Here is a 12329-nt window from a genome sequence, read left to right on the forward strand (position 1 = left end):
CTCCCTAAAAAAGCCATCCTCTCTACTTAACAATCACACAAAATTTTATTCCTTTTTTCTATATGCAATTTATTATACTGTTGGGTGTAGAGACTTAATGTTATCTCTCCTCAAATCCCAATCATCCCCTGAATAATCATATTTTACCCCTTTGAATGAAAATGCCTGGTTAAATTGTACTTTTTCTTGATATTGATTAAATCTATAGACATATTTGGGGATATTTTATATCTTTTCCCTTATCCAAGAAAAAAATCATTTCTCTTTATCCATCTAAGTTTCAGCCAATGTCCCCACAAAATCTGCCTTCAAATTTTTTTAAGTATTCCACTTTTTTTGTTGTTACAGTGAGGTCATTTATCAACATATTTCTAAGTTTTATTGAAATACAAATATAAAGCGTAAAATCTATCCATTGTAAGTATACAATTTAGTGATTTTTAGTGATTTATAATTTGTGCAATCATTGCCCCCGAAAATTCTCTCATGCCCATTTGTATCAATTTGGGAATGATTAATATGCTGCCTCTAGTTGTTCCCTTTATAAATATTTTATATAAATGGAATCAGACAATATGTAATATTTTGTTCATATGTTAGGTATTTATTTTTTAAAGAAACAATTTTAGTGTTTATAATATGTTATATATAGTGCGTTATCTTAATTCCTTAATCTTTTATCTTTAGTAAGTGCTTTTCTTTTCCTTGGCTTTATTTTGTTGTTACATTCCTAATTTATCAAGCTGAACTATGAATTATTTACTATTATCTTCCTTGCTTAGTAATTATGTATTTAGGTCTACAATGTCTGTCAAATTCAGTTGAACTGTATTCCATAGGTTCTGATGTGTATATGTCTATCATTTTGTTTTACCAGCTTTCAGTGCTTTGATTTTCTCTTTGTTTATGATTGAGCTTTTAATTTTAAGCTGGTCAAGGTTTACTTCCTTTCTAAAAGCATAAATTTCTAATTTTTCTCTTTTTTTAAGAATTGAAAAGGTTTTGGGCTCTGGGCTCTATTATTTTTATTATTCGATTTAATGACACTTTCTGGTCAATTTTTGTAAACATTCTATGGTCATTTGATTATAAGTTATATATTCTCTTGTCCTGGGTGGTATAGCTCAGTGGATTGAGCACCAGCCTGTGAACCAAAGGGTCACAGGTTTGATTCCCTGTCAGGGCACATGCCTGGGTTGCAGGCCAGGTCCCCATTACGGGGCACACACGAGAGGCAACCACACATTGATGTTTCTCATTCTCTCTCTCTCCCTCCCTCCCCCTCTCTCTAAAGATAAATAAAATCTTTAAAGAAATAAAAATAAGTTATATATTCTCTTTAGGGTGTTTATATATAAATACTATATATATAGTACACTTTATTAAGTATATCATTTATACCCTGCATGACAGTGCAAAAGACTCATTTAAAATGCTCGCATGCAGATTTCCTGGAACCACTCCCCAAATATCCGATGCTGTAGGCCAGTGCGGGGAGTGGGAATGTACTTTATTTTACAAGAATCCCAGCAAAGTTTGCTGCAAATGATCCTTGGGCCACACTTTGAAAAACTGTTCTGTATATTATTTCTAATTTTTATTATATATTTAATTTTTTATCATCTGTAGAGGCAAATTAAAGTACTTTAATATTATTTTACTTTCTATTGTTTTGTTGGGCATTTTGAATTATGATGATCTGCTGTATGATGCAGCAAATGTATAAAAATTTATGCTTTATTACTACCAATTGCCCTTTGTTTCCCCATTTTTCATTATAAACTCAGTCTGAGATTAATATCTAACTTCTAGTTTCCTTGTGGGCTTCTCTGTGTGTATATTTTTCTAGGATGATGCTACCCATTTTTAAAAAATACTTTTAATCTTTGTAAATGAGTGCTAGAAATGCATTTCTTATGGACAAAAATATTGTTTTATATTTCCCAGTGTGATAGTGTTTTCTTTTTAATAATTTAGCCTTTCTCATTTTCATTATGACATATGTGTTATCAGGGCTGTCAGAGTATTTTGGAAAAATGAGAATTTGTGTTGGCTTTAGGTTTAGAAATTGTCAGAAACACTTCTATTTGACTCAAGCTCATCACAAACAGCAGCAGCAGGAATCACAAATGATAAAACCTATCTCAACCACCAGAAGTTACTATGAATTTTTATAGCATGTGTCAGACAGAACTTAATCCAAGGTGAAAAAGGAGAGGAAAGCAAAAGAGATTTGCAGTAAATTCTTTTGCATTTAAAATGATCAACAATTGACATAGTTATGAGTCATCAAATTTTTCTATACTAAGTTTATAAAATTATCTAAAATGTTTGACAAACCTTGAGGAACATATACTCAGGATACTACTTTCGCAGCTTTATAGAAGTATGTGATGTATAGTAAACCCTATCTATTTAAACTGTACAATTTGATTATTTAAAAATATGCCTAAATTTACACCACAAGTTAAAGAATATATCCATTGTCCTTTCAAACTTCCTCATGCCCCTTTGCATTCCTCTTCTTTGTCCCAGCATCTATAGTTAACCACTCACCTGCTTCCTGGCACTATAAAATACTTCCCATTTTCTAGAATTTTAAATAAGCGAAATGCATGAGATACTCTTGTGTCTTTTTTCTGTCACTCAGCATGTAGTTTGAGATTTGTTTATTATTGCATGTATCAATGTTGGGTTGTGGTTTTGTTTTCCAGGGTTTCAGTGTGCAACCGTGGGTAAACAATTCATAAGTTTTAACTTACGTGATGTAACGTGATGGAACAATTCTGAGTCATGTGATGAAATCTCTGGACGGTCCAACTGTGTCCTGTCTGGGATGTGAATCATTCTTTTTTCTAGCATGTCAACCCTTACATGCTACCTGCCAGTTGGCCACTTAGTGTTCTTCTAGGTTATCAGATGGACTTTGTGTAAGGAGAGTGCTTGTGTACAAGTGTTACCGAACAAGAGGAGGTGGAGGTGGGAGGGGCAATACAATATTTGGCCCACCTAGGGATGCCCAAAACTGCTATACAACAGGGGCCCCTCCCGACAACCAAAATACTAAAATCTACTGGGCCCTTCTGTCCGCCGCCAATTGGAAACACATCTCTTAATGCCAGAGATTTGTGAAAAGGAAACAAAATGTTTATTTAATGCTATTCAGGCCTAATGCCACCACTAAAATATCAAAGTCCTTTAGGTTGTACACCTACACCCACACAGCGCTCCTCACTCACTGTCCCAACTCCGGGTACCGTAAATCAGGAAAAGAGCACACGTCTGTGTTGCAGGCCGCTGGCACCGTCAGCTGTGTCACTGTGCAGGATCTCGAGTTAATCCAAAGTACTGTGGTACCCTCTCATGGTCCACTGGCAAGAGTCCTTTGTACCCAGTTCCAGTCAAAGTCTCTGTTGCTTTTCAGGCCCCGCGGCCAGAGGGGGCACCCCAAAGCCGCGTGGGCCTCTTCTACCAAAGCTGCAGGAGTCCGCACTCTACCAAAAGCATGTGGCTGTCTTCTTCACCTGGCTGCAGGGATCCCCATTCTGGCAAAGCTGCGTGGTTTTTCCCTTTCACCTGGGAAAGAGGGGGTCCGCACTCCGCCAAAACCACGTGGCTCCCTCTTTCACCCCACCAACAGGGGGTCCTCACTCTGCTGAAACCGCATGGCTCTCTCTCATCTGCCCAAGCAGGGACCCTTCATGTCCTGGAGCCAGTCTTTTCCAAGCTCCCACACAGCGGCCCTTCCACTCAGGGGCCAAGCCTTAGTATCCTGAGTCCAAGCCCCTCCTCACTCAGGAGAGCAGCTCATAGATCCCATCTTGAGTCCCCCGCTACTACCTTCTCCCCTCTCCCTTCTGCTCCAAACTTGGCCACTGCTATTTAACATATCTATGAAACCAGTTAAAGGTTATAGATATGTTAAATAAACCATTCCTCCGGAGGTTAGCTCCAAAACTGTTGCTATGCAAAATAGCTCTCAATGGCCTGGCTCCATTCTTTCTTCCCCCTGTGGGGGGGGGGGGGTGAGGACATCTTATATGTCTCTCCAATATTCCTATACACTTTGAATTCTGGACACTTTTCTAAATCTTTTTTGGGGGGGCCCCCCTGTCTGCACCCTGTATCACAAGTAACTCCTATTTTACTTAATAATGCCCCCCAAACCATTCATATAGCTTTTATCAGAATATATTGTTATAATTGTTCGGTTATTATTAGTTATTGTTGTTAATTTTTTACTGACAAATTTATAAATTAAACTTTATCATAGGTATGTATGTGTAGGAAAAAAAACATAGTAAATATATAGAGCTTGATACTGTCTGGAGTTTGAGGCAGCCACTGCGGGTCTGGGAACGTATTCCAGCAATAAGAGGGAACTGCTGTACCACGATTTGTTTATTCACTTACCTGTTGATGGGCTGTTTTCAGTCTTTGCCTATCACAAAGAAAACTGCTAAGAATATTCATGTACAGGTCTTTGCTTATACTTTTGTTAGATGTACACATCTAAGAGTATAACGACTGGGTCACAAATTTTGTGGCATATGCTTATTTTAAAAAACTGCACAACTGTTTTCCAAAGAGGTCATACAATTTTACACTCCATCAAGCAATTTGCTGACATTTAGTATGATCAGGTTTGTAAATTTTAGTTTTCCTAATGGGTGGTGTGTCATGGTGATTTAAATTTCTATTTCCTTAATGACCAGTGGTGTTAAGCCTTTTCTTATGTGCTTATGCCCCATGTATGTATTGTTTGGCGAAGCATCTGTCTGCATCTTTTGCCCATATTTTTTGTTAGGCTTTTTGCCTTCTCATTGAGCAGCAAGAGTTCTTTCCATATTCTAGGTACAGATCTTTTGTCTTATAAATGTTGTATAAGTATTTTCTTCTAGCCTGTGGCTTTTCTTTTCATTTTTTAACAATATCTTTTGAAATTAAAAATTTTAAATTTTACTAAAATTCAGTTCATCATTTTTTTCATTTATCATGTGTGGTTTTGTGTCATATTTAAAAAATTGTTATGAAAGTGAAGGTAACTAAGATACTCTCCCAAGTTTGTTTCTAGATGTTTTGTAGTGTAGCTCTTATATTTATATCTATGATAAATTTTGACAACTTTTGTGTGAGGGTGTGAGAGAAGAGTCCATACTGATTATACTTCTTTCATAATTAGTCTAAACTTTATTTATTTTTAGTCATTAAAATACCTTGTCAACTTTCTAAAAAATCAACTGACCATACATGTGTGGATCCATTGTTGGATTTTTAAGATCTCTTTCATTGGTCAATTTGTTCATTTCTACATCAATACCATACCTTTTGATTGGTGTAGCTTTATGATAATCTTGAGATCAAGCTGGGTAAAGTCTTCAAATTTGTTCCTCTTTTCCAAAGTTATTTTGTATTTTTATATAAATCGTAGAATTAGCTTTCAGTTTCTACACAAATGCTTGTTGGGATCATCATTCAACGCTGGACTGAATGTATAGATCAGTTTCACAGCTATAGGAAATTTGATTTATGATCATATTTCAGACATTACTGATCTCTAAGCGGGTGCCAAATTTGGATACCTGGTATTTAGGGAAAATAATGTAAGGAAAAGAGAAAGGGGACAAGCTAGTGGAGTAAGCAAGTTTAATTACTGACAATAATATACCTCCTGGGGTCTTTCAGGTACAGCTCTTCTCTGCATAACCTGGAGATTTGCCTGGCTAATAAAGAAGCTATGCATCTCACTGGCCCTCAGTATGAGAATCTAGTATTGATTTCTCCATACATTGCAGAAATGATTGTTACTCTTTCTCTTCTAACCTGCCTAGAAGTCTGAATGAGTCCTCTTTATGCCTTGGTTCTTCTACACCATTGGTCAGTGAATTGCCTTTTGTCCAGGCTCCTAGATTTTGCTAGTCCAAACAGAGGCTCATTGGTTCATCAGAATTTAGCCACCCACTTTAGGTGGATTTGGGCAGTACCAGAATTCTACAGAGACATCCATCTGTTCTCAACATCTTTTCTATATTTGGTTCAAATTGTACTGTATACGAACACTGTCCTTCATGCATTGCGAGTTGGAGTTGTGGCTATTTCAGTTTTATCAGAGATGGGCTAGGGTCTTGCTAATGATTTTTGTTTGTTTCTTTTGCTTCTCATTCCTTTTTTTTTAATTAGTTTTTTTTCTCCATATTAACATATTTATTTCAAGCTGGCCAACTTGGAGCTATTTTGAGTTTCATAGAAGCCACACTGCATAGAATAAAACATTGAGACTGTGACAGCTGTTTCCAATGGGCTTTCTAATACAAAATTAGCTTCTCATGAGAAAGAAATGGATCCAATAATTTGTAAGATCTGACTTTACCATACCTTTCTAGAACTGCAGATTCTGTGTGTCTTCTCTTTGTCCAAAGCAAACTCGGATGTGACCAATTTGAATATTTGACTTTAACATTTGGTAATCTCTTAAAATATGTTTAGTCTAATAATATTAGTTTATACCTAGAGATTTAGTTCATTTATATTTATTGTCATTACCGATATATTTGAAGTTATTCCATTTCATTTTGTCCTTTTTACTTGACCTATTTTTCTTGCTCAATCAAATAATTTGCTTTTTTAATAGTTTGTTTTTTTAAGCAAAATTTTGTTTATGAAACAACAGTACTTAATCAGTATTTTTTGTCTACCCCCATACCTTCCTCCACACATCCTCCTCCCCAGAAATCACCACACTGTTGTTCGTGTCCATGAGTTTTCTCTCTCTTTTTTGCTCAAGGAGATTGCACCAAGGGACCCCACAGGACACCCACTCCATAAGGCCACACCATAAAGACAGAGTTGTAGAAGATCTAATACATAGAAATGAACACAAAGAGGTAGCCAGAATGGGAGACAAAGAAAATTGCCCAAAGGAAAGAATAGGAGAAATCTTTAGGAAAAGAGCTAAATGAAATGAAAGCATGCAATCTATTAGATATAGAGTTCAAAATAATGATTATGGGAGGGAGGTGGGGAGCAAGGGGCGGGGGAGGCTGGGATGGGAAAAATAGACAAAAAACTATACTTGAAAAATAACTAAATAAAACTTAAAAAAATGATTATAAGGAAAATAGGTAAAAGAATAAAATGGCAATACACACATAGCTATCAATAATCACTTTAAATATAAATGACTTAAATGCTCCAATCAAAAGACACAGGTAAGGTGACTGGATAAGGGAACAAGACCGATAAATATGCTGTCTCCAAGAGACCCACCTCAGAATGAAAGACACAAACCGACTAAAAGTTAAGGAATGGAAACAGATATTTCATGCAAATGGGAAGGAAAAAAAAGCTGGGGTAGTAATACTAGTTCTGGTTTTAGAAAGGATCGTGTGAAAGGGCAAAAAATACAAAGAAAACCTTTGTTATTGCACCTTGGTTAACTTTAAGATGTTAAAACCATCTTCATGCTTGTGTCAGTGTTTGGCTGAGGAGAGATAGGAGGGCAGAGATGGGGAAAGAACTTTGCCATGAAGAACTCTGCAGGAACCTCTGTTTTAATCTACCTGGCAGGGACTTTCTCAACATGGATCCCATTTGCGCGCTGCAAAGGTCACCACTCTGCCTTATCAAAGGGACTTATCAAATACTTTGTTTCTAAGCTAGCTAAGATAAAAAAAAAAAAAAAAAAAAGGACTGCAAATTCCCAGCACAGGTAAATTCACAAAGTTACAATTGACTTACCTGTCTTTAGGAACTTTTCTTTTTTTTTTTAAAGATTTTATTTATTTATCTTTAGAGGGGAAGAGAAGGAGAGAGGGAGAGAAATACCAATGTATGGCTGCCTCTTGTGTGTCCCTTGCCGGGAACTGGCCTGCAACCCAAGCATGTGCCCTGGCTGGGAATCAAACCACAATTCTCTGGTTCGCAGGCCCATACTCAATCCACTGAGCTACACCAGCCAGGGCAGGAACTTTTCTTATAGCAGATATATACCAGTGTCTACTGTCCGTTTAGCCTATGTCATTTCTGGCTCTGGTTTTTCCAGTCTGGACCCCTGGGTGTGGATCCGATGCTTGTTTGCGCTTGCCCTTCAGTAGCCTGTCTGAACTCCAGAAATGTTTTATATACAGTGTGAAGAAACTGAAGTTCAGAGACGTTAAGGGACATGTTCAAAGACATTAATTCAGACATGTCAGAGCCAAGACTTAAATCTGTCTTCTTAGCCAAAGGTGCTTTTATTTTATTTTTCAAAAAAATATCACCTCCAATATTGAGGTGATAATCCTCCTGTAATCCTAGGAAGATTACATAATTTTTTTTTTAGAAACTGAATCGGAGAATATAGTCACTTGCCTCGGGTCATGTAGATGATAATTGTAGAGCTGAGCTAGGACTCAGATCTGACCTAAATCCAGGGCACTTCCCAGTGCAGAAAACTGCAACGGACCAAATTGGTTAACCAGTGCTTTCCTCCTCTCTCGACCCAGCAGCTCCTGCCATACTTCTATATTACTATTCTTTAAGTTTTGTGTATGCTATATGCATTCCTCAGATGATTGCTTGAATTAGTCAAAGTAATATAGTTCAGTTTTTCTCTATTATGTCCCCAGGCTCTGGAACATTGTGCCTTTTGCTTGTGAATATTTAAAACTTTTCAGTCCTTTTCACTCATACCAAAGCAGTTTCAGACTTTGAATGAGGCCAATGGAGAAAAATCTGTGCTTATTTACAAACCTTTTATTGATACTGCTCTGAAAAAAGTCATCAAGTAATAGAGATTTGGAAGGCTCCTACTGTAACCAGGGTATGTTAATTACCCAGCTGTGAGATACTGAGTCAGAGGCTCTCAAAGTTATTAGTCTTGTGTGGTACATATCACAGTGGTGAGTTTAATTTTCTGATCTTGTTTCAGTGCTCACCCTACCTAGGAAAAGACTGGGCTGCTTATTGCCTGGAGTGGCAGAGTTTTCATGAATTATCAGAAGTACTGTGCTGTATCTGGTAGGGGGGAGAAGCATTTTCTTGAACTCCTTCAAAGGTATCTTTGAAAGATGTCTACCTCTATTTAGAGATATTAAAAAGGGACCTTAACATTTCATGAAAGTCAGTGGATTTAAGTTCAGTCTATATGTGGGGCAGCCCTCATGTGGAGAATGTGGTGTGAGGCTAAACAAACATCTGAAACCAAATTCTAACATATTTAGTTAAATAAAACTTCTTTTCAAAACATCTTTGTTATTTTACACTCAAATAAATTTCAACCTTACAGAAAATGTTTTTTTCCACTTACAGTTATCAGATTGCCATATCATTTGAAAAGAATATTGTCCTTTTGCTTTTTTAAAAAAGAGCATGGATATGGATAGCACCTAGTGAGTTTAAAGCCTATAACATATAAAATCCTGTTATTAAGGACTGTGAATGATTTAGAACTGTTTTCATCAGTCTTCTTTTATATTCAATAATCAGGGTGAAGTTTAAAATGGCCAACCTATTTTTACATAATTTATATGCTGTTGTATCTACTGCATATACCTTTTGTTGTTACTATATGGATTAGATTATATAAGCAATTAAAAAAGATCAATCTGTTTCTTAAATGGCAATAATTTAAATATTACAAATGTAAAGAAATATTCCATGTTTACATAGTGAATGGAGCCCCATTGCCAGTATAGAATGTGAGGGTTTAAGAGCTTGCATAACAGAAAATAAAGTATGATAACTTTCTTAAAGGTAAAAAAATAATAACAAGGGATTAATAGCAAAAATAATAGCAATAGTAAGGGATTATCTGAAAGTATCTGATCTCAAACTTGTCTAATAAAAGTCTGAAGAACATGGCATGGATGCTTAGAGGTTTTCATATCATTGTCAAACAAAAAATGGTTTCCTCTCCTGTAAAATTGCTTTTTCTTTTTAAGGAAACATTGCATATTGCTTGCAGTATAAAATTGATACATTAATGGTTAAGGCAGAGAAAAAATCAAAACAAAATAATAGATTGTAAAAGGAGTTATACTCCATTTACCTAAAAAAGGTTGTGTTATAGTACGGCCCAGAAACTTATAAAACCAGCTGCATAGCAGCATTATTTACAATGGCTGAACAGCCTAAGTGCCCACCAGTAAATAAGTGGGTCAAAAAACTGGTACATTTACACAATGGAATTCTACTGAGAAGAAAGAAGGAAGGGACTCCTGCCTTTCATGACAGCATGGATGGAGCTAGAGAATATTATGCTAAGTGAAATAAGCAGGTGGCAAAGGACAAATATCATTTGATCTCACCTGTAAGAGGAACCTAATGAAGAACAGCAAGAAAAAAAGAGCAAAATAGAACTAGAGGTACAGAAACAAGAAACAGACTGACAGTGACCAGAGGGGAGGTGAGAGGGGGATAAGGGTGGATATAAGGAGATGGGACTAGTGAAAGAACATGTATGAATGACCTGTGTACGTGGACATCAGGATGGGGGCTTACTGAGGGAGCCGAGGGCGGGCAGTGGAGCACAATGGGGGAAAACTGGGACAACTGCAATAGAACAATAATAAAATATTTTTAGAAAACAGCTGCAAACTTAAGTAAAACGATTTTCCCACACAGCAACCTAAAGCCACATTCATTTAACGAGATTATCAAAGAACTGCTCCACTTTTGAAAAGTAAATTAGGAAAGGAAGGGGAAAAAGCTCAGCATACCATCCTTGAAAGCTGATGTGTAGATTTATTTTATTCATCTGGTCATGAATCTGATGGGCGTAGAAAAAAGTCATTCCTACAAAAATCATCCACCCACCTTAACCCAAAGAAGACATAGGTGTAAGTTTAAATTTAATTACACATGACATAAGTATACTAAATTGAGAAATAATTAACAAAACTACTCTGAGAATGCCCTGGCTGGTATGGCTCAGTGATTGGAGTGTTATTCCATAAATTGAGAAGTTGTGGGTTTGATTCCCTGTCTGGGCACATACCTAGGTTGTGGGTTCAGTCCCTGGTTGGGTCATGGGTGAGAAGCTACCGATCAATGTTTTTTTCTCACATTAGTGTTTCTCTTCCTCCATTTCCCTCTCTTTAAAATCAATAAGCATGTCCTCGGGTTAGTATTAAAAAAAAAGCCCCCAAAACCCTACTCCAAGAAGGGTTTTCATTTGGCCAAGAAAGAGTAACTGGGAAAAAAATTTATCCTACCTGAACAGACAAGATATATAAATCAAAGTTTCTCAAGACATTGGGAATTAGGCCATTAAGGATGTTGATGAAGAACAACAGGTGAGCTGTACGATCGTCCCAGCTTATTGCCTGGAAAAAGTTTCCAGCACAGGCCTAGGGAGGTGCAGCTTCCTCTAGGAGACAGAACTGGAAATTTGGATATGTGACAGCAACCGGAGTTTGCAGGACAAAAGAAAGGAGAGAAGAAAGCTGCACAGAGAGAAAAATCCAGAAATCAGCAGAAGCACTCCTAAGAAAAAATTTCAGCCCAGAATTATATATCCATCAAAAGTATTTTTCAAAAAGGAAGAATATTAGGATACCAATTTTGAAAGCTTCCCTTGCTGCCTCCCAGAGTAAATAAAGCAAGATGGGCAAGATATGTTCACAGAGTTCTCCTTGTGTACACATGTGTGATATTCCCTAGGACAGATACCTACCTGTGATTGAAATTTTTGCTGGATTGAAAGGCATTTCTTCACGTGGCTTTCGAGGAAGTGACCATTACAATTCACCTCATTCGTTTGTGTGATCATTGCAATTTCAAACCTGTAGTATATCATGGAGTTAATTTGGACAAAACTGTAAAGAAATTAATAGTATTTCCAAGTGAAGATATCGCTTTAAGGACCAGCCTGCCAACTACTATGCAGAAGTTATAAGTATAATAAACTAGGTATAATTCATCAAGCACAGTAAAAAGGAAAATGAACTTGTGTTGAGTTTGGAAGATGCCAACAGATTCCTTTAAACAAAGACAGCACTCTAAAAGCAGTTGGAATCGCCAATGAAACTGAAATTACATTCTGCAAAGAAGGTTGTAAGAGCTACAGAGATAATCCCATTTTACACTGGTGAAGACCTCACAGGGCATTCCTTTTTGCCTACGTTTTTAAAAGTCTTTATTCCACGAGTGAGTTTTTTTGAAAATGACAGACTTAAATACCTTTTTAAAGACTTTTAAAAAATTCATTTTTCCTACATGCACAATTTGCAATAATTCTTCACACAGAGACCTGCAGTGTAAGAAATGTTAAGAGAAGTCCTTCAAGCAGAGGTAAATTATATCAGAGGGAAACCTGGATCTGCACACAAAAAAGAGAAAACAACAGAAAT

General features: G+C 36.7%; 1 pseudogene; it reads left to right on the forward strand.

The window, feature by feature from the left end:
• Window positions 1-12071, forward strand: part of LOC119055452 (UPF0538 protein C2orf76 homolog) — a 30314-nt pseudogene extending 18243 nt beyond the window's left edge.
• The last annotated feature ends 258 nt before the right edge of the window (window positions 12072-12329 follow it).

The sequence above is a fragment of the Artibeus jamaicensis genome, unplaced genomic scaffold (genome assembly GCF_021234435.1).
Source record: "Artibeus jamaicensis isolate MK-2021 breed Jamaican fruit bat unplaced genomic scaffold, CSHL_Jam_final contig_585, whole genome shotgun sequence".
NCBI lineage: Eukaryota > Metazoa > Chordata > Mammalia > Chiroptera > Phyllostomidae > Artibeus > Artibeus jamaicensis.